At 41.9% G+C, this 22,513-nt stretch overlaps 1 protein-coding gene across 6 annotated transcripts in view; it reads right to left on the minus strand.

Annotated features, from left to right (window-relative positions):
* The window catches only part of SNX29 (sorting nexin 29), a 669,987-nt gene that overhangs the window by 335,555 nt on the left and 311,919 nt on the right, over positions 1-22,513 (minus strand). The gene's annotated exons all lie outside the window — the stretch shown is intronic.

Below are 22,513 nucleotides of genomic sequence, written 5' to 3' on the forward strand. Positions count from 1 at the left end.
CACCTACCACATACCACAACCTGAGATGAAATGGTAGTGGCAGTCAAATTACATGTAAAACCAATTAGAATTTGCATTTGTAAACTGTACTTCAGATGACAGCATGCAGCCTCTAGGAAAAAAAACTTTAAAACCAACATGTAATGGTAATGCAAAGAGATCTTATAGAGAGACTGGCTCCCAGGTCAGAACAAAAATTAGCAGAGTAGACACTCATGGTCATTGCGTCTACTACTAGGTATATATCTGTATGTGTTGTGATGGTTGGGTTCATGCATCAACTTCGCCAAGTAATGGTGCTCAGTTGTCTGGCCAAGCAAAACTTGGCCTAACCGTTACTGCAAGGACATCTTATGGATGTCAATCATCAGTCAGTTGATTGCATCCATGGCTGATTATATCTACAAACAACTAAGAGGAGTGTTTTCCACAATGAGAGAATTCAATCAGTTGGGCTGAATTCAATCTGTTGAAGACCTTTAAGTGAGAGGTGACAATTAGTAGTCAGAAGAGAAAACTCTCATCTCTACTTCAGCCAGTCAGCCTCTCCTGGGAATCCATCAGAGACTTTCATCACTGTTGCTAGCTCATGGCCTGCTGTGCGGAATTTGGACTTGTGCCTCCCTCCCATCCCCACACTTTTATAAATCTCATATTTACAGATATCTCCTGTTAGTTCTGTTTCCCTAGAGAACTCTGACTAATACATATGCCTACTTTGTAGGGAAGAATGAATAAATAAAAAATTGAGAATGCTAAATATCGATAATTTTCTTCTGGGTGTCCAATGTCTAGGGGCAGCTAGATGAAAAAATGAAAAATTGTGGACCTGTAACCCGTACCAAACCTTAAAACCCATTTTATAACTACTCGTTACATGTACTGGGAAATTTATTGCTTTTTTTTGTATATATATATTTCAAAATAAAAAAAAAAAAGTTTAAAAAATTGGGAATGTACAGGATAGTTCCAGGAAAAGAGGAACTGTTCCAAGAACAGGAAAAAACTCCTGCTCAAGAAGTTAAGAAAAAAATCCATTAATGTGTTTTAAGAATATGGATAATCTTCGCGTCTCAAGTATCAGCTGAGAGCAGAGCCCGTTTCCTGTGTGCTCTGGGAGATGAAACTCCTGGATGATCCTATCAATTACAACTAGATGGCAATGAGGTAAAACAAAGAAAACAAGACTCTAAGGTTGGCCCACCAGTAACGGAGATTTGAGAGACATGGAGGGGTGAGAGGGAATGGCACTAAGGGATAAAGCAAAAGCGGGGAAAGGCTGAGTAAAGACGGAAGGCACTCTCTGTACTAATCTAGGGCTCTACCTCCCACCCTGCATCTAAGCCTCCAGCAGGCCACAAGTGGGCAGAGACTGTTGAGGCTGCCCCACTCTAGTGACAATACGGAACATACTAGAATTTAAACCCTAAACTGTTTCCATCCCCAGTGGAGACTATAGGTCCAGCCAATTGAGAGAATGACTCAGTAACAATTTGCAACCAGATATAGTATTTTTAAAAATATTTAAATGACTTACAGTTTGGATGACAGACTGAACACATTAATTTACATTCTCAAACGCCCAAAATCCCATTAACAGACCAATTTTTTTTTATATGCTGTATGGTGGGGGTCACATTTCATTCTTTTGCCATTTGATTATCCCATTATTGCAGCACCATTTGTTGATTTGGGGGGTTGGGGGGGGGTGCATGGGCCAGGAATCAAACCCGGGTCTCCCAAATGGCAGGAGAGAATTCTACCACTGAATAGACCAATTTTAAAAATTCTCTCTGAAGATATCATCTTTAAGGAAAAAGAGAATAGGAAAGGAAACAAAATAGCAAAATTTTAGAAGCTGAGAAGCTGGTAGATAACTGTTAAATAACTTGACAGACCTGAGAAAATGCAGTCCTTAGATAGATGTAGGCAACGCAAAAATACAATCTTATTAGAAAGGAACAACTGGCAAAGGCCTGAGAAATTGCTAGCACAGACACCTCTGGAAAAAAAAAGGCAAAAGAAGGGATAAAAAAGTCTGTTTAAAAAGCAATTAGTAAAGAAATTTTTAAAAAAAGACACGCAAAAAAAGCAATTAGTAGAAGGCTAGGAATTTATTCTCTAGAGAAATTAAAAAGGTATGCCTAGACTGAGTTAAAGGTAGTAGAATTTTACTGAAAAATGGGAAGATAAAAATAATAAACCCAGAACTTTGGATGTTCTCATCATTTTTCTTCCCTCTCTCATTCCCAAAACACCTTGCAGTCAGTATATACCTCCCAAGCAGAGGATTGGAAAAGTGTTCTTTGGAGAATGTGACAGTCCAAGAGAAAGGTCTGATAAGACTGGTTCAGGGAAACAGCCAGTGAAATGACACAGCCAGATCATCCCCCCTGCCCCATGAAGCTCACAGTAAATGCTCCCAGAGTATCTCACCAGCTTTTTAGTGTACCCTACTATATTTGGGGAAACAGCCAGAAATCACTTTATCTTTGAGATAGACACCTAAGATAAAAGAGAGAAAAGCAACCTAGAGGAAAGAGAAACTACTTAGGGAGAAAAACACTTCAAAAGCAAACTATTACTAACATCCCCAGAGAAAGAGAAGACTCTGTAGTCATTTTATCTTTTTTTTGCATGGGTAGACACTGGGAAGTAAACCTGGGTCACTGGCTTGGCAGGCGAGAACTCTGCCTGCTGAGCCACTGTGACCCAACTCTGCAGTCATGAAACAAAAAATGAAACATATTTAAGTAGAGTCTTTTTTTTCTTTTTTCGCCTGGGCAGGCACCAGGAATCAAATGCAGGTCTCTGGCATGGCAGGTGAGAACTCTGCCTGTTGAGCCATGGTGGCCCGCCCAAGACATATTTATAAAGAAGAATTTGCAGAGAAGGAAGGAAAAAAGCTATTTGAAGAACAAAACTGTGATAGCAGAAATGGAAAACTGTACAGGATAAAAGATAAAAGGTAAGAAGATCTTCCAGAAAGTAGAGCCAAAGGCTAACAAAATGGGAAACAAGAAAAGAAATAGAAAACTGCAAGTCCAAATATGAGAAGGGTTCCAAAAAAGGAAAAGTATATACCACAAAGGAGAAGAAAACAAATATAGAATTCAAGAAATGTTCCAGAACCAACAGACCTGAGTGTCAAGATCAAAAGAATCCAAAGAGCACCCAGCACAATAGACAACATGAAGGAAAGTGACACTATGACACCTCAGAACAAGGGATAAAGAGAAGATGCTAAAACCTCTGGGACAGAGGCAGAATCTACACAATGAAAGCTCAGAACGGCACAGGTCTCCTAGACAGCAACGCTGGAAGCTATAAAACAACAGTATGAAGCCTTTAACGTCTTGAGGGAAAATAATTTTCAATCTGGAATTCCAAACCATGTGAAAAATAAAATAAAGACATTTCTCATACATGCAACCCCTCAAAAAGTTTACCCATCACCAAAAGAAGAGAGGAGATCTAGGGAGAGGAAACCATAGACTCCATGAATAGGGAATTAAACATATAAGTGAGGCAGAGTGACCAAAAATGGAAATAACCCAAACGTCCATCAACTGATGACTAGAAAAATAAACATGTCTATCCATTGAATGGAATATTAGTCAGCCATAAAAAGAATGAAGTACTGAATCATTCTACAGCATGGATGAACCTTAAAAACATTATGCTAAGTGAAAGAAGCCAGACGCAAAAGGTCTTCTATTGTATGACCCAATTTATACAAAAATGTCCAAATTGATACTGATTGCTGGGGCTGTGGTGGGGTTAGGGAAATGGGGAGTGACTGTGAATAGGCACAAGGTTTCTTTTTGGAGTAATGAAAATGCTCTGGAATTAGATAGTGGTGATGATACACAATTTTGTGAATACACTAAAAACCAGTGAATTGTGTACTTTAAAAGGATGGATTGCACTATATGTGAATTATATCTCAATAAAACTATTTCTTTTTAATGAGTCAGATGGTCTGTAGGCCCACAGAAGAACTAGGCTTCTTCTAACTAGAGCAGGTCAGAGGAATCCAGGGGAGGTCTCAGGACGAACTGACAGGCCCCCTAACATGCTTGGACATACAGAGAGGAGAGGTGCATAACTAAGGGAGAACTTGGGCTTAAATTAGTGATAAATAAGAGAATACCAAGAAAATCTTTTTTAAAACGACTAATAATGCCAGAGAAATAGAAAGTTGTGCAGCAAACAAAAACGGACCACGGAACTCGGGGCTCAGATGTGAACAGCAACTGCATAGTTGTAATGACACAATCACTGAATAGTGATCTCACCAAAATGATGGTGTGACTGTGCCAGGAAGATGTGAAAGTGTGTAAGTGCATACGTGTACACTAGTGAGTTTTGTGGCACGGAGGGGCCAGTCATCCTTCATCTTCCAAAGTAAGAAATCAATAAACGCCTATGGCTGAAAAATCCACAGGTGGCAATATACATGTCACGCAGAGAGCCCAAGGCGACCACCAAGAGCCAGTTAAAAAAATTCAAAGCTGTTGCTTCTGGGGAGTGAGAGACAAGGAGGTGGCCAGAGGTCTCCTGTCTTTTACAATACGGCTATGAGAAAACTCACGATTTTAGAAAATGAACTAACCTTTTTTTGAACTGTGTTAATCAGAACTTGAGGGAGGGAAGTTCAGAGCAGCGGCTGCCGGAGCAACCAGGGAAGAAGGATCTTGGCAGGTGTCCTGTCATGAAGCTGGCTGGAGCTGATTAGCAAAGCCCAGCGCCGGCACACAGAACAGTACACCGCACACAGCTAAGGTGTCTGGTCCACAGCCCCTCGTCTGACTTCATGCTCTTCACAGGACCTTCTGATCACTGCCTGGCCTAGGATGCCTTCCAGGCCATCCAATCTGCTTAGAGAGTCTGCACATCTCACTAGAAATCAAGTTGCTGGCATTCTGCCCTGCAAGTGCTGGGTCTTCTGAGTATATTTAAGAGGAACTGGCAATCTTTCATACCAGAGGAGGCAGGTGCAGCAAAAAGGGTTTTGGCCTTTGAGGCTGGGGGACAGACTCTGGACAGTCACAAATGTATAGATCTCTTAGAAACGAGCCAGTCAGCCTTCCCCTGCAATTATCTGGCCTCTTGCTGCTCTGGTTCAGCCCCTGCAGCCGTAATAAGCATGTCAAACATTTCATGTTCCAAATGATATAATAAAAAACTGATCTCTACTGTATCACAGCCTTCTGATTGGTACCCATGACCCCCGAAGGCCCCGTACCTCAGGATTCACATCCTCTCTGAATCCCATCCCTCAAGTGTGGCTGAGCTCACTGACTTGCCTCTGAGGAACAGGATGTGGCAGAAGTGCCTCACTCATGGTGTCACACTGTGAGCTGCCGGAGGGAGAGACCTAGTGCAGGGAACCGGCATCTCCAGGCCAGCCAAGAGCCACATGACTGGATGGGGATCCTCCCCAAGGCAGGCCCTGACATGGTGACACCCTGATTGCAGCCCTGAGAGAGATCTGAGCCAGGGGAACCCAGCTAAACCACAGCCAGATTCCGAATCCCACATAAATTCTCAGACAATACGATGCTGTTGAATTAAGCTGCTAAATTTGGGGGTAATTTGTTACATATCAATAGCTAACTAATACAGTACTTTTAATCATTTGACAGCTGCTTTCTGAGACATTACTCTGAATAAGACCCTGAGTATGGACAATATTTACAAAAAAGAAAATTATGAGACTGACTTGTATATTTCTACAGCTTGAGGATTAATATTTGGAAAGTGAAGGACCTGTTTAATAGGTAAGGCAGTTACCAACTCTCTACTGCCAAAGTTGAGTAAGTGGTGAAGTACAAGAAGTCGTCAAGGCCATCAGTCTGGTTTTATACAAATACAACATCTGATTTTATTTTAAATCAAGAGGATTTCAATTTTCCTCGGGAGTAAGAGGACATTTGGATGCTCAAGGAAGATAGCACAATAAAAATCTGAAAAACATCAAGTCATTTGAGAGCCAAAAATAACAGGTTGCAATACCATTCCATACTGCCAGCACATCCCCCAAAAGACCTATCAACTTGGAGAGAATCAATTATGATTGAATTCTTAGAGTCAGAATGACTGATCAAACTAAAAATATGTTTTCTTTTAGTTTCATGTTTCCTGAAGGTGACTTATTAGCTCTGAGATGGTAAGAATGACAATTTAATACCCCAGGGGAAAAGCACACTTTTCTATTCACGTCAATAATAATGCATTCTGAGATCAAGAAAACAAGGTTTTAAAACACTGATTAGCAATGCAATACTAAACCTAAAATTTTATCTTTAAATTTTAGTCCTTACCTTTAGTTACATTATATCCACAGACTTAATCCTGATTTTAGGTTACTTTATCACTGTTCAGAGCTTTAGAATTAGCCCTGGTCAAGGTCTGCACAAAGAACGCAGCTGGTGGTATTCAACAACTTTCATCAACATGATTGGATAGTTCAATCTTGGATAAGAATCTTCAGTTATGATGAAAAGGCCAAAATACAAAGATGGGTCAAAAAAAGCAAAAGAAATGAGGATTGTATTTCATGTACTGACCAAAAATTTGAAAACCATGCACATATGCACTGGGTTCTCATAAAAATCAAACTATCACTTCACTTTACATGGCACTTTAGAGTTCACAAAGCACTTTCAAATGCATAATTTCATTGGAGCTTCCATTTGGAACTTAGCCTGGCCATTTTATGAATGACAACACTTACATGACCTGCCCACTTAGCCTGGCCATTTTATGAATGACAACACTTACATGACCTGCCCATCGTTCCCAAGGGATTTCAAGTCCACTGTTGTTTCCATTCGTCAAGCTTGTGCAAAACACGAAGTTGTCTATATTACAATGCATCTAGTATAGGGTTCCGTATTAACCCTATCAGCCCAGTCAGCATCGGCACTGAGCACAGGAAGGGCTACAGTCCATTTACTTACCTACCCTAAGAGGCAATCTTCTCCTGCACAATTATAGAAATTAGACTCCACCAAAGGATAAAGAATGATATGGCAAAACAAAGACTTCTTTTTCAAAATCCAAATAGAAAGTGAAATTGTATTTGATAGAAGCACAAAGACATTTACTTTAAATGAGAACTATTTTTCATGTTCTAGAAAAATTGTGGGTTTGTTACCATCATTAGTAGGTCATTTAAACTTAGAGAACTGTTCAGTTTTTCACTGCACTGCAGCCGCCACTCTGTTTGGGGTTGTCTGTGACAAGTCATCTGAAATAAGCAGACACTATGTCAGTCTCATTATTTCGGTCTCTCTAGCAGGGATACAAGAACACGGGGTTCTCTGCCTAAATTATTTTAAGCAAAACTTCAAATGCCATGGAAAGCACTATGGCAAACAGTATGATAAGGCTACCATTTTGCTTGCAATTTGAATAAGCTTAGCATGACCCCAAATACAAACAGTGTGAGATGCTGGTGGTAAAGGAGGATAAAAAATCATTTTAAATTCAGAGTTGGCTTCTTAGGACATTCTAACAGAATAAAAGAGGTGTGCCCAGGACCTTGAACAGCAGGCCAGCTTCAGCATGATGGGAAACCTCAGATACATTTAAAGTTGCCCAGGTGGGACTAGGATCCTCACAAGACAATAGGTACCCCACAGGTATTCCAGCAAAGGAGGGTGTCTTCTCAACAATCATATATCCACCATCTCCCGTGTGTTTACTGTAGCACAAATAAAGCAATGTGACCAAGAGAATGTGAGTTCTGCAATCTCATGTGCCCAGGTTCAATTTTGGGTTCCACTGCTGACCAGCTGGGTGTGCTGAGGCAAGTCTTTTAGTTACTGACTTCACAACTAGCTACCGATGACTTAGTACGTGCCAGGCACTAGACTTAAGAAATACAGGGATACATTAAGAAAAATAAAAAAGCGAATGCCCATATGAAGCATCACTCTGGAAGGGGGTAGGGATGGTGGGGGAATCAGAAAGTAAAGAAATAACTATATTTAATATGCCAAGCTGTGAAAACTGCTATGAAAAAGAGTAAGGAAGGGTTACAGCCTGAGAAAATGGTGGGGGATTAGAAAGCAAAGAAATAACTATTTAATATGCCAAGCTCTGAAAACTGCTATGAAGAAGAATAAGGAAGGGTTACAGCCTGAGAAAATGGTGGTAAAGAATATTAATCAAACAATATAAGAAAAGGTCCCACAAAGGAGGTGATACCTGAGCAGAGAGCAACAGAAAGTGGGAGAGTGAGTCACGCAAAGACCGTGGGGGAGAACATTCCAGGGACAGCTTATGTAAAGGCTCAGAAGTGGTCACATGCTTAGTGTGTTCTAGGAACAGCAAGGACACCAGTGTGGCCAAAGGAAAATGAACCAGGGAGAATAGACAGGAAATAAGACCACAGAGGGGAGGGAGGGGTGCTGTGGGCTAGAGTCGGTTTTATTCTGAGCAAAATAGGAAAACTCTAGAAAATTCTAAGCAAGAGGTTCAATAATCTGACCTTGTTGTTGTATACTATATGGCAGGGTCACATTTCATTATTTTTCCATGTGAGTATCCAGTTATAGCAGCACCGTTTGTTGAATCTTTGTTTCTGTTTGTTTGTTTTGCTTGTTTGTTTATTTTTGGGGAAGTGCATGGACCAGGAATCAAGCCCAGGTCTCCTGCATAGCAGGCAAGAATTCTACCACTGAAGTACCCGTGCACCCCCTGACCTATTTTTAAAAAGATCATTCTACTGGCTAAGTGAAGAAGAAACTACACAGGTAAGAAGAGAGCTGAGAGGCAGTGTAAGGGGAAGGTATCTCCTAGTACCAGCCACTAGGATTTCCCTTCAAGAAAGAATGTGCCATTACAGATCAAGGACTGCAGCCAACTGGCAGCCTCTAGCTGTTACACCATCTGGACATACTGCTCTTCGTGATCATTTCTGGTCAATGCAGGATACCCTCCAGCAGACAATCCTTGTATGCTAAGTGGGCAACATTTTGGAAAATTTGCATGGAAGCTTGTAGGGTTCCCTGTTCAATACCCCAGGGACCATGTTTAAAGGCTCTCTCTCCCCCTTTTATCTTTCACAGGTATTATCCTCCTGCCCCCACCCATCACTTTTTGCATACCCTTGCACTCCTAACTCCATTTTGCCCTCTCCTTACCGGAAAACCCAACTGACACAGCTGGTTTAGCTGCTCTGCAGTAGTCCAGGCAGGAGGTGGTGATGCTGACTGGACTGCAGTGATGGCAGAGGATTTAATGAGAGGTGGAAGAAGTCTAAAAAGAAAAGTCACCAGGAATTGTTGATAGATCTAATGTGGAGTTTAAAAGAAGTAGAGGAGGCAAGACTAATACCAAGATTTTTTACTTCAACAACCTCAAAGAATGGAGCTGCTGTTTTACTGAGCTAGGGAAATTGGGGAAAGAGCAGGTGTAGTGAGGGAGAGGTGAACGATGACGAAGTATTTGGTTTTCAGACAGTTAAGTTTGAGACAACTGCTATTCATCTGAGAAGGGATATGACAAATGCAGCAGGATAGGTCTGGAGTTTAATGGAGAGATTGGGGTTGGAGGATATAAAATTAGGAAACAATGATATAAAGATGATAAATACCATAGAACTAAGTGAAATCAAAACCTTTGAAACTACAGTTCCCTAAGCTATAAAATGGGAATAATCAGAGTCTCAAACCCAGAACATCAAAGGAGTGAACACAGGCAGGCAAAGGCTTACCCCGCCCCTGCATGGGAGGGGCTTGCTGAATGCCCAAGGTCATTCCTATTGGTGTCATTGTATTAAATGTTATTCTTACTCGCCAGGCATAGTGCTAAGCATTTTTCTATATTATTTTTTGTCCCCACAATAATGGGCAAAGCAAATATTACTAACTCCATGAAAATGAGTTTCTGAGGGGTTAAATGATCTGCTTCAGGTCAGACAGCTATCAAATGGCACAGTGGGAACTTAAACTCAAGCCCAGTTCCTCCCCCTTCAACAGGAGTCAAGATGCATCTAAGAATTGCTCACTCTTGGGCTCAGACCTTTGTCCTGAAGGTCTTCATGAGGCCTACAAGCTAAGAAGGATGAGGGAAGGGGGGAGGGGTCCAGGGTGACAGCGTGGACAAGAGGAAATCTAACACTGTCTCCAGTCCCCTGCTTGGAAAACCAGGAGTAATCAGGGCGGCAAGTGTCCAGCATCCCTCAGGAGTCTGTCACTGGATGTCTGATTAAAGACTAGACATGTTCTGGCTTGAGGGGCAGGGCAAGAGATGAACTTCGACTGCAACTCAGCTAATTTCTACCTTGGGGAAAGGGTCCCAGAACACCGAGAAATATTCATTCAACCTAGAGTTTCTCATGAGAAGCCAGTACTGTGGGGAAAAGGTGACACGAAGACGAAAAGAAAACAATTGAAGAGAAATGGCTGCTCTCGTATGGCTTGAGAGAAGGTTCCACCACCCTGCGTGCCATGGTTTCGGGCTATACTATAAAACAGCTATAGGTATCAAGAAAGTGGCAAGGCACTACCGTTTACTGAGCCCCTGTGAGCCCAGCACTTCATGAATAATTTGCATAATCCCACATAAGACTCAAAATACCACTACATAATATCTCCATTTTAAAGACGAGAAAGTGGAGTTTAGGTTTTTTAAAAAACACTGAAAATGGTAGACTCAGTAATCTGAACTCCGGTGTGCCCAATCCAAAATCCCAAGCTCTTCACATCTCACACTGCTTCTGAACTTGCTACACAGTACCAATCAGAGCCTACTCGCTACACAGTACCAATTTCCCTTTCCAATAGACTTCCAAGGCCATGTGCTAAAACATCAAAGGAAAGCTACTTCCATATGGATATCTTACACACCCACACACACACATATATACACAAAGGCACAAACGCCTTATATTTCTGGTTCCTTTCTCAAGTTATAAGAAAACTATTTCAAACATTCCAGAAAGTTGAAAACTAATTATTTAAAAGCATGATAGAAACTCATCTCACTAATAGTTAATTCTCTGCTACAAAGCAGGAAGCTCATGAGATGCCCAAACCAAGAAAACAATCCCCCAAGAGTGCAAACTCATCTGTATCTCTCAGAGCCAGGTTACTGAGAAGGATATTCTTTTAATTGCAGAAAAGGAGTCATAGATGATCTCAGAAAAGACCTAAGAAAACCCCAAGCTTTCACCTAGGCTTATCTCCAGGCTCAGTGCAAACCTGGTTAACTGTTGAAGGAGCTTCCCAAGACACAGGCAATTTGCAGACTAGCAGAGGTGTTTTTTGTTAATTTTTGTTTTGGGTTTTTACTCCAGGAGTTCAAGGAAATCCCTGTCCAAACACTAGCTGAACATAAACTTCAGTGAAGGAACACAGACTTCAGTGACCACAGACAACAACAAACAATACAGACTTTGCAAAAACAGTTTGTAAAAATCACTAAACAAGTGGACTATTACCCTTCAAAAATCAACAAAAATCCAATCCTGGGGAAGGGAGAGACTCGCAAATATCTACTTTAAAAAGATAGACAAACTCAAAAGGAAACCAAAAGCTAGTTCTTTGAAAAGATCAACCAAATAGACAAAACTTTAGCAAAGAAAGAAGATATAAATGACTAAAATCAGAAATGAAAGTTGTGACATTTTTCCTGACTTTGCAGAAATAAAGAACATTTCTATGAACACCTGCAAACCAAAAGTTAGATAATCTTAATAGAAGAGATAAATTTCACCAAAACACACAAACTACCTAAACTGACTCAAGAAACAGAAACTCATAATACACCTATAACAAGAGACTGAATCAGCATCAAAAAACATCCGAACAAAAGAAAACATACAAATGAAAGAAAAGTTCAGGACCAGATAACTTCACTGGTGAATTCATTTAAAGAAAAATTAACACTGATGCTTCTCAGGCTCTTACAAAAAATAGAAGAGGTGGACATTATCAAGAAAATGAAAAGACAGTCTACATAATGGTAGAAAATACTTGCAAATCATATTCTCTGATAAGAGCTTAATAGCTACAATATATATAAAGAATTCTTACATTTCAACAAAAACAGAGACAAATGACCCAATTAAAAAATGGAGAAAGTACTTGAACAGGCATTTCTCCAAAGAAGATATTAAAATGGCCAATGAACACATGAAAAGATGCTCAATATCATTACTCATTAGGGAAATGCAAATTAAAACCACTATGAGATACCATTTCAGATCCACTAAGATAACTATTTTTTTAATGGAAAATAACAAGTGCTGGTAAAGATGTAAACAATTGGAATCTTTGTGCAGTGCTGGTGAGAATATAAAATGGCACAGCCACTGGGAAAGACAGTTCCTCAAAAATGTAAACATTGAATTATCATACGACCCAGCAACTCCACTTTTAGGTATATAGCCAAAAGAACCGAAAACAGGGACTCAAACAGATACTTGTACACCAAGGTTCACAGGAGCATTACAGCAGCATTACTCACAACAGCCAAAAGATAGAAGCAACCCAAGTGTCCATCAACAGATAAATGAATAAATAAAATGCCATATGTCCATAAAATGAAATCTTAGTCAGCCATAAAAAGGAACAAAATTCTGATACATGTCTCAACATGCATGAACCTTGAAAACACTACGCTAAGTGAAATAAGCCAGTACAAAAAGGCAAATACTGTATGATTTCACTTAAATGAGGTATCTAGAATAAGCAAATTCATACAGGTTACCAGAAACGAGGGAGAGGTGATTAGGAAGTTATTGCATAATGAGTACAAAATTTCTGCTTAGGATAATGAAAATATTTTGGAAATAGATACTGGTGATGGTTGCCACTAAATTATATATTTAAAAAATGGTTAAAACAGCAAATTTTATGCTCTATATATTTTAACAAAATTAATGGGGAAAAAAAGCATATAGGCAGAAGCACAACACATTCTTGAGTTCGAATCTTGAGTCTGTCACCAGGTCCCATTACTTCTTTCCCCTGAACCATCTGTGAAACAGGGCTAACAACACCTCTTTTGAGAATTAAACAAGATAAGAATATGAATTACTAAAGCCCAACACTTGTCTCACTGCAAGTGATAAAAATATGTTAATAAAAACAAATGCAGAGTGAAAGCTTGACTTCTTTTTCAAATTGGAAAGCCTCTTCATTGTATTCTAAGTTTTCACCTCCCATAGGTTTCTCCAAAGAAATGTGCTCACCTGTTGAGATGCCACATCTGTTTTCCAAGAGATCATCTAAATATATAACACATGCACAGACAGCTGGGAATGACTGTTGCATAAAACCAAAACTGTCATCACACCCTTTGCCAGCCACATTTTTACCTGCTCATGTGATGTATATAGCCTAGCAAAGGCTCTGACAGAAAATTTAGAGTTGTGTTTTTCCCACTACGTGAAAAGCAGCTTAACAGTATAAACCACTTCTTTGCTGGAACACAACACGCATGCAGGTGTGCCAGAGAGTGACATTTTGCCCAGATCCCAGCAATGTGTGAGTGTTAGCTGCACAGAACTCTAGCCCCGACTGCAATCTACAAAACCCCAAGGGGTCGGAGATAGAGCAGTGGCATTATCAGGGACGGGGCAAAGTGACACAGATGGCTCCAAATGTTCTTTTTAAAAACTGCTTGCTCCAAAATAAAGGTATGTCTAGGTTTAAGAATTAAATCAGCAACAGGAATGTGGTGTGGGGGGAAGGAAAGAGGGACATACAGTGGCAGGGAGGAATGGAGGACAGACTCCATCTAAGTATGGACCTGTGTATCTGAGCAAGGGCAAGGGCAGACCCAGGAATTGTGGAGAGCAGCAGATAATAAGCGTTGTCATTCTAAACCTTTGAATCACCTTATTTGGTATAACAAGTATGTGTGATTTCCTCAATTTGAAAACATCAAATGCAAACATACTTAAAGCAGCAGAGCAATACCTATCCTACCCCCTGAGCCACAGGGCAAGAAAGTAGGAAGCAGAAATTGTTCATCTATGACTTAGGTTTATGGCAATTGACACCTTCCTTGGAAAACTACTATACCACTTGCCCTTTAGTATTTCAAAAGGCTATACAGAGGGTTTCTCCCTAGGAATCTGCATTAGGTGTGGTGCAGGTAAAAGACGGCACGTGTCAACAGAAGGAGAGGGGCACAACAGCACATATGGCCCAGGGGCTGGTGTCAGTCAGACCAGTTCAAACCCCAGCTCAGGCCCTCGCAGCCAAAGGACTCCTGGCGAGGCCTTTACTGACTGAGCCCAGCCTCCTGCTCAGTGAAAACAGGTTGACAGCACATGACTGTGGGATATCACTGCAGTAGTGAGGGAGTAGGTGATCAACCAGCACGCTGCCTGGAGGAGGGGATCAACCAGCAGGGTGCCTGGCAGAGGCAGGACGCTCTGCACACAGACCTGGTGGGGCAGATGCTGGAGGGATTCATGGCACCTAGACTGGAAGCTCCTAAAAGACAAAGACTCCATCTTATTTCTCTGAACCCACAAAATGTTTAGAAACAGATAAGGCACAAATTATAGTTGCAATACTTTCTGACTGATTGGCCAATATCTCTTTGAGCCTGAACATTTCAACTTACCATAAAAATCAGTCAACAAAGACAAAATTTGTCTTTTTCACTGGGAATGCCATCTAACTGACAAGATGTGCTTAACTTGGCCCTCAAACCTTAACTTGGGGCAGATAATTATGTTTTCTCTTTATTCCTTTAAACAGATATTTCCTCAATTTATAAAAGCAACATGATCACACAGAAAAAGATCCATTTTCAATTATGATGCCTTGTTGTATATTTGCTGAAACCCCGCAAATCAAGGATTGGGGTCTAGGGTACGAATCCCAACTAAGCCAATAAGAAAATAAGCCACTACACTCTAAAGGGCTCATATTCTCTCAAAGGTGAGTACCTACATACTTTCTCACTTGATCCATGCAACTTTTCTAGGAGACAGGTGGTTGTCCAAAAAGAAAGAGTGTCAATAGGCCCTTAATGTCACCAGATGCTTAGCATTATAGGTACTGATCCATTTCATCCTCATTCCCACCTGGCCCAGGAAAGAGCTGAGTCCATGACATTAACCACTGTGCTGGTCCAACCCCACCCACCCCGACTCCCACATCAGTTGGCCTGGCATAAACAGATGGGAATCTCGACCCCAAAGGCAAAGTTTCAGCAAGCTGCAGAAATGGGTTTTCTATGATCCAGTGTTTTTAATTTTTTCTTTTTCATGTAATGCCAATGGACAGATACAGTGTGGTCCATTCATACAATGGAATACTACTCAGCCATAAAAAGGAATGAAATACAAATACATGCCACAACCTGGAGAACTTAGAACCTTAGAGACATTATTTTATGTGAAAGAAGTCAGACATGAAAGGCTACATATTTATGATCCCATTTTATGCCACATCCAGAGCAAAGTCATAGAAACAGTGATGATGGTTGCACAATCTTGTGAATATACTAAAATCCACTGAATTGCATACTTTAAATGGATGAATTTTCTGGTATATAAATTATAACTCATTAAAAAATTAAAATGCCTGAGTGTAATATGTAAAAAGCACAGGTTATCTTTTTACCACTGTCTGCCCTCCCACCCATAATCCCATTATCTCTACCACTGCCAACAGGATTATTCTTCCAGGCCATATCTTTTACTGTATTATATATATATAAATATATACATATTTCTGTACTCTTATAAGTTTTATGTTTTAAAAAACAGAATCAGGTGGACGGATAATTCAGAGGTAGATTGCTCACCTTCCATGCGGGAGACCCAGGTTTGATTCCCAGACCATGCACCAAAAACAAACAAACAAACACGAATGGCACAATGTTATTGTAGAGAGACCTTTCACGTAACAACCTAGCACATTTAGGCCAGATTTGTTCTTTATGAATGCTGCATTATATGATCAAAACCACACTAGATTTATCAGTCTTTTAGTGATCCCAGTTTGAAGGATGCCACAATCCAGTCTTGCACCTGTATAAACATTTCTCTGGGATAGAATCCCAGAAATGGAAGTGTTGTGTCAAAAGTGCACGCAGTTTAAGTTTTAATAGCTGACAAATACTTCCTATTTCTCAGATTCCCAGGAGTATTCTGTGAACTTAACTGCTATCTCTCTTCTGAGGGCCTCAGCTTCCTCACTTACCAAACCAGGAAGTAGACTTTCTGTGGCCATGCCAGTTCTAACATTCTTTTCTTAAACAACAAGATGCAGAGGAAGCATGATGGAGAACCAAGAAGAGCTGGAATAAAGGAGTAGACCTGAGCCCACAGCAAACACAGAAGTTCCACCTGGGCAGCCAGACTAAGACAGCCCAGGTGAGCAAAAGGAGAAAAATACCCCAAGACTGAAACTCAGTCAACAAGACTGCAGCTATTAAGGGACTGGTAAGCTGAAGAGCATGGGCCCTGACTCCCAATAAGAGAGAAAAGAGAACCTCAGAAAGTAAAGGCAGACCATTTATATGGGTCTGTGCCTTTGAAAAGACTTCTCCCATTGATGATTAACACCAGCAAGTCCTCAGCTGTGTGGAAAGGAAGCCCACCAAAGCCAGTCAAAGAGAAGGGTAAGGATAAGGAAGAAGGTTTCATCAAGAGGAAGAAGGGTATTAAAAAAAAAGTTCACCCTGTTAATGTTGAAAACCCAAAATCTACTACTCTCCGGGGACACAGGAGAGGAATGTCACAGCTGAAATGAGACAAACTCACAGCAAAGGCGAGAAAAGTGAAAGCATCATCCCTGAAACTCAAGGTCATGGCAGAGCCTAATGTTTTAAGATTGGTTCAGAAAGGAAATCATGTTGAAAGCTCACATCCCTTATGAATTCTGGAGATCATCACAGAGTCAGTCTCACTATGAAAAGAAAAAAGGGATCACAGACAAGCACAAGAGGCCTCCTAAGGAGACAGAGAAGAACAAGGAGTAATAGACATTTGTCAAGTGGGGCAAAGGTCAAAATGGCTGCATTCCCTGGGGCAGAGGTAAATGTAGAAAGCAGGTAGGATGAGAAGGCTGTCTCTGAAGGGACAGGTGGGCAGCAGGGCACATGGGCATGACGATGGTCCAGACAGAGCATTCCATGAGATCAGGTGGCTTTAAGGATGGACCACGGATCACTCTTATCAGAATCACCTGGGAAGGGATGGGAGGAAGAAACTGCTAAAATAAAGATTCCTGGGCTTCAGTTCCCAGAAATGAGTTCAGTGAGTCTGAGGGAAGAGCCAGGAATTCATATTTTAATAAATACTTGGTGATTTCAACACACAATGCAGTTTGAGACCTGGTACATTAAGTGATGAGAAAATACCCTGAAGACAAAGAAAATAGGGAATGAGAGAATAACCATATTCAAGGGCTTCCCTGCAGGAGCCACATGGGAGCCTCCAGGGCTGGCCTGGGCCAGCTCCTCAGATTCCCAGAGCCTCCTCAAGCATGGTGGCCATAGTCACAGCTCTTATCAAGGGCTGCTGGGAGCACTGTAGAGGAGGGAGGGCAGAGAAATGGCTTAGTACCCTGACATCCAGCGCGATGAAGGTATGTCCAAGCAGGAAGGCAGAATGAGGGAGAGCTTCTGTGATCCATAGCTCCACCCAAGGAACCAAGATAGCGGTGCCTCCTCTCCAAGATGGAATAGAAGGAACAGGCTGTTGGGCCATTGCCAAACTGTATTTTTAATAATTCCCACAAAGATGTGGTAGCTTATGCTACTTTTTCTACATGTGAGAAAGGGTCTTGACATATTTGGAACAACATGATAACAAATGACAGACCAGAGGCTATTTCAGAAAATCCAAGAAATGTTCTTTGGTCCTGAAAACGTCTTAGAAAAAAATCTTAATGATATCTAGTAACCCAAAGCAAAGAAGATTCTGAGAAAGCTGAGCATACAGAGAGAAGAAGAGAGATCTGGGGAGGGATTTGAAGCATTCCATGCCAGAGAGCTGAAGCCATCTCTCCATCTCTCTGCAGATGGACTACCTCTTGTCTGATGATGATAGTCCCTTTGTACTTGACTATTACAGCATGAGATAATGACATACACCAGAAGTCCTTCTCCTTCTGAGATGCAAGGAAACTTCCCAAGAAAGGCTGAAAATCCTCTAGGGCTTCTGATTATATATTAGATAAAAAGTAACAACTCTCTCTACACTTGGCATCTTTAACTGAGGAGATGCTGGATGCAGGAACTAACTCCTAAACCTTTACAAGTTCCATGGGATATTGGTGGAGGGAAAGTATTTCTTCCTTTTAGTTAATAGGATGGAAAGGCAGAGAAGGCAATGCAATCTCCAAAAAGGCTCTAGAATTCTGATGCCACAATCTTGTTTGTTCATCCAATATGGAATCAGGAGTGGTGCCTATGGGGCAGAAGTTCTGGATCCCACAGGAAACAATACGTGCCAGGCTGCCACCTGCCCAGTACTTACAGATGTTGGGTGGCAAGTAAACAAATAGGGTAAAGTCTGATAGCTACAAATGCCATTGGGAAATATAAACCTGGGAATATGGGAGGGAGTGTCTGGGGAGAGCCCATTTAGTCAAGGGGGGAGACGAGGGCTCTCTGATGAGTTGGCCAAGAATCTGGCACGTGACTAACAAGAGGATCAGTCATGGACTGGCTCAGGGAAGAGTATTTTGGCAAAGGGCATGGAAAGCACCATGACGTGGAGTCAAGGGGACCTCATCAAGAACAGAGAGAAGGCCAGTGTGATTGAAGCATGATAAACAGAGAATGGCGGAGACAGATGAGAGCAGGGAGATGGGTGGCTGCCAGGTTATGCAGGGCCCCATAGGCCAGGAAGGGAGCTGTGCACTTACTCTCAGGAGACTTTCAAGTAGGGGACTCACGTGATATTGCTTGTGTTTTTAATCCTTCCCAATGCAGTGAGAAAAATGGACTGCAAAGGAGCAGGATTAGAAGCTGGGAGGCCTGCAACTTTCCAGGCAAGAGACGATGGTGGCCTGACTCAGGCTGGCAGCAATGAAGATGGCCATAAATGGTCAACTTTGGGATGGACACTGGAGTTGGTGGAACTTCCTGATGGACTGGAGTATAGAGAGAAACAAAGGATGACTACTAGATTTCTGGTCTGAGCAATCAGGTAGCTGTTGAATGAATGTCGAATAAGTATATGATTTGTCCTCCAAAACAAAAAAAAAGAAAAAGTTCACTTCCCATCCCTGCATTTTTTTTAATACCTTTTGCTCCCATTTGCAGCCAACCTCCTTCTAAAGAGTTGACTCAACTTCCTGCCTCCTGTTCCTCTCTCCCATTTACTATTCAACTCTCTTCAGTACAGCTTTTGCCCCCAATGACTGCTGTGAGAGCAAGCCAGATGCCAGCTGCCCTCACCCTGTGTGACCTCCCAGCAGCACTCAGCATAGATGTTTCCTCTCTCCTTCTTCAGACATGTTCTTCACTTGGCTTCCAGATCCCACACCCTCTTCATTTTCCTCTTTCCTCCCAGATCACTCCTTAATCTCCTTGCCTGGTTTCTCCTCTTTGCTACATCTTAGTAGATGGGAGGCCCCAGGGTTCTATTCTTGACCATCTACATTCAGTTTCTTAGGGATCTCATTCCACCTCAACAGGCCCATGCCTACAAGTCTGTATTTCAGCCCAGACAGCTGAACCGAAGTCAACTAAACTTCCAACTTACCCATGCTCCTCCTTATCTCCTCTTAAATGTCCAGATCTCAAACCCAGCACATTCACACCTTAATTCCCTCTTGGGGCCTGATTTAGTTTGTCAGCTGTCAGAATGTGTTACACTAGAAATGGAATAGCTTTTAAAAAGAGAATTTATTAACTTGCAAGTTTACAGTTCTAAGACTGCAGAAATGTCCAAATTAAGATAAAACTATAAAAATGCCCAAATTAAGGCATCCATGGAAAGATACCTTGTTTCAAAAGGCTGATGATGTTCAGGGCTTCTCTCTCAAATGGAAAGGGACATGGTGACGTCTGCTAGCTTTCTCTCCAGGCTTCTTCAGTGGTCTCCCCAGGGCTCTACTCATTCTGTTGGCTCTGCTGGTTCTAGTAACTCTGAAGCTTTTTCCTAAATAGTTCCCTCTTAAAGGATCCCAAGTAAGCAGCCCCACCTTGAATAGGTGGAAGTTTCCATGGAAACCATCTAATCAAAAGTTATCACCCATGATTGGGTGGGTCAGAGTTCCTTGGAAACAATCAGAAAGATCACACCCAGCAATAATGAACAAAGATTAAAGGACATAGCTTTTCTGGGGCACAATAATAGCTTCAAACCAGCACAGATCCCCATAAAGCCTACACTGCTCAAAGCTGTCAGCAACTCCATCCTTCTAATTTCTTGTGCCAAATACACTGACATCATCTTTGGCCCCTTACTCACAGGATGCACCTCATTACCCATTCTCAAGGAAATCCTTTTAACTCCAGCTTCAATACGAAGTCAGGACCTAGCCACATCTCACCTCTTTCACTGTGACCATGTCTCAAACTGCCATGACCTTTCAACTGGATTCCTATAGCCTCCTACCTCTTCTCCCTGTGTCCCCCACCCACCCACCCTCCTACATTCCAATCCCCACACAACCAATGCTATATTTTGAAAAGATATTTTTTCTCTGCTCAGAATTCTCCAATGGCTCCCATTCCACTGAGAGAACATGTCAACATCCTTGCAATGCCAAGGCCCTGTAGGATCCAACTCACCTGAAACCTCCGTGACTTCACCTCCTCCCATGCTCCCTTACTGCCTCTTTGATGTTCTTCAAACATGCTAGGCACCCGAAGGCTATTACCAGCTGTCCTCTCTGCTGGAAACACTCTCCCCCTGAGACCCAAATGGCTAACTCCCTCCCTTCTCCCAAATCTGTGCTGGAACTTCAACTTTCAGTGATACTCATTCTGATCTATTTAAAGTCATAATCTCACCACATTCCTGATCCCCCTTAGCCTGCTCCATTTTTACTTTTCTTCCATAGCATTTGGAAGTAATATTTGTTTATCCTATTTATTGCTTATCACCCATTTTATTCAGGGTTAGCCCAAATGCTCAGAATAGTATCTGGCCCAAGATATTCATTCAACAAATATTTATTAAAACCAGGAATGAATGAATGGAGTAATAAATGAATGAATGACCATTTCTTCTTCACCTGTGGCTGAAAACAGCTGAAATCCAACACACAAGCCTTGCCCAGCCCGATTACGAAACTGGTAGTCCAGACCATAATGAAGGAATAAAGTCTGCTAAGCTGGAGCTAATGTGGATCTGATGAACAACTAGACAGCTGGAAGCCACAGCTGCTCCTTCACCATGGGCACCGTGCTGCTTGGAAAGGCAGCTGGGAGCCCACTGGCGACATCACACGGCTGGGTGCCTGGAGCCCCTCAAACTGGCTGCTGCTTCATAGGCGCAGGAGCCAAAGAAGCAGAGCTTCCACAGTGACACCTGAGCACCCTACATTCAGGTGAGGCTGCTGGCACTAGAAGTCAGCAACTCTAAGGCAGGTGATGAGAAGCAATTCTCTATGAGGAGGAGCAGAAAATCTAAGGAGAAGGGAGATGAGCACAGGTGGCAGAAAGGAATAACAATCATAAATGGTGGGCTTCTTGTGAGACTGTTACAATTGCAACAGCAAACATTTATTGAACTAAGCCTCCCATATCATGTCATTTAATTTAGTCTGTCATTCTTTATGAACTACGTACATTTCACCACTTTGGAAATCGGAAAACTGAACTCCCAAGGCACCAAGAAGCAAGTTGGTGCAGAAAAGGGGTTATAGCTTGATGTTCCAGGGTAGATTAGAGGAAGCTGTGAGGTGGGAGCCTAGACCAGATCTCCTAGGCAGGACCCAGTTTTCTACCCAACGGGGCTCCAATGCCTCTGGATAGGGTGGGAAATGAGGTGAGAGGCGGGGAGGATAAGCAAAGATTTTTTTAAATGTCACTCCGAGGTTGGAGAAAACAGTTTGTGCATTCGGTTTTACTAGTCAAACAACTGTTTCCTGAAACCCTTGTGGATTTGGATGAATCCTGGTAATGGCAGAAGAAATTATTTGTGACAGTAAGCATAGACTGGGGGTATATTCTGTTTTTCTTCAAAAAAGAAATGTTAATGGCTTCTGTATCACAAGGTTTAGGCCACTAAGAACTAAATAGAAGGAGATTGAGGGGCAATAATATTAATGGCCATGGAGCAATTGCGCTAGTTCTTACTGCTGTTCTCAGTCTGCTGTTATTGCCCCCTTTTATGGATGTACAAACTGAGGCCCAGCAGGCTGGAGCCAAGACTCTAAGCCAGGCAGCCTGATTTCAGACCTGCTCCCGAATATGGGTGATCCTAACAGGGTCCTGCACAGTCAGCGAGCCCTTGGGGTCAGGCAGGGGCCCCTCAGGGAGTCTGCAAGAAGGAGTAGCAGCAGATCTGCACTGGGTCATCCTCCCTCATGCCCATGACCTTAGTGGGGTAGGGAGTGGGGGTGGG

This window comes from Tamandua tetradactyla, chromosome 23, assembly GCF_023851605.1.
Source record: "Tamandua tetradactyla isolate mTamTet1 chromosome 23, mTamTet1.pri, whole genome shotgun sequence".
Taxonomy (NCBI): domain Eukaryota; kingdom Metazoa; phylum Chordata; class Mammalia; order Pilosa; family Myrmecophagidae; genus Tamandua; species Tamandua tetradactyla.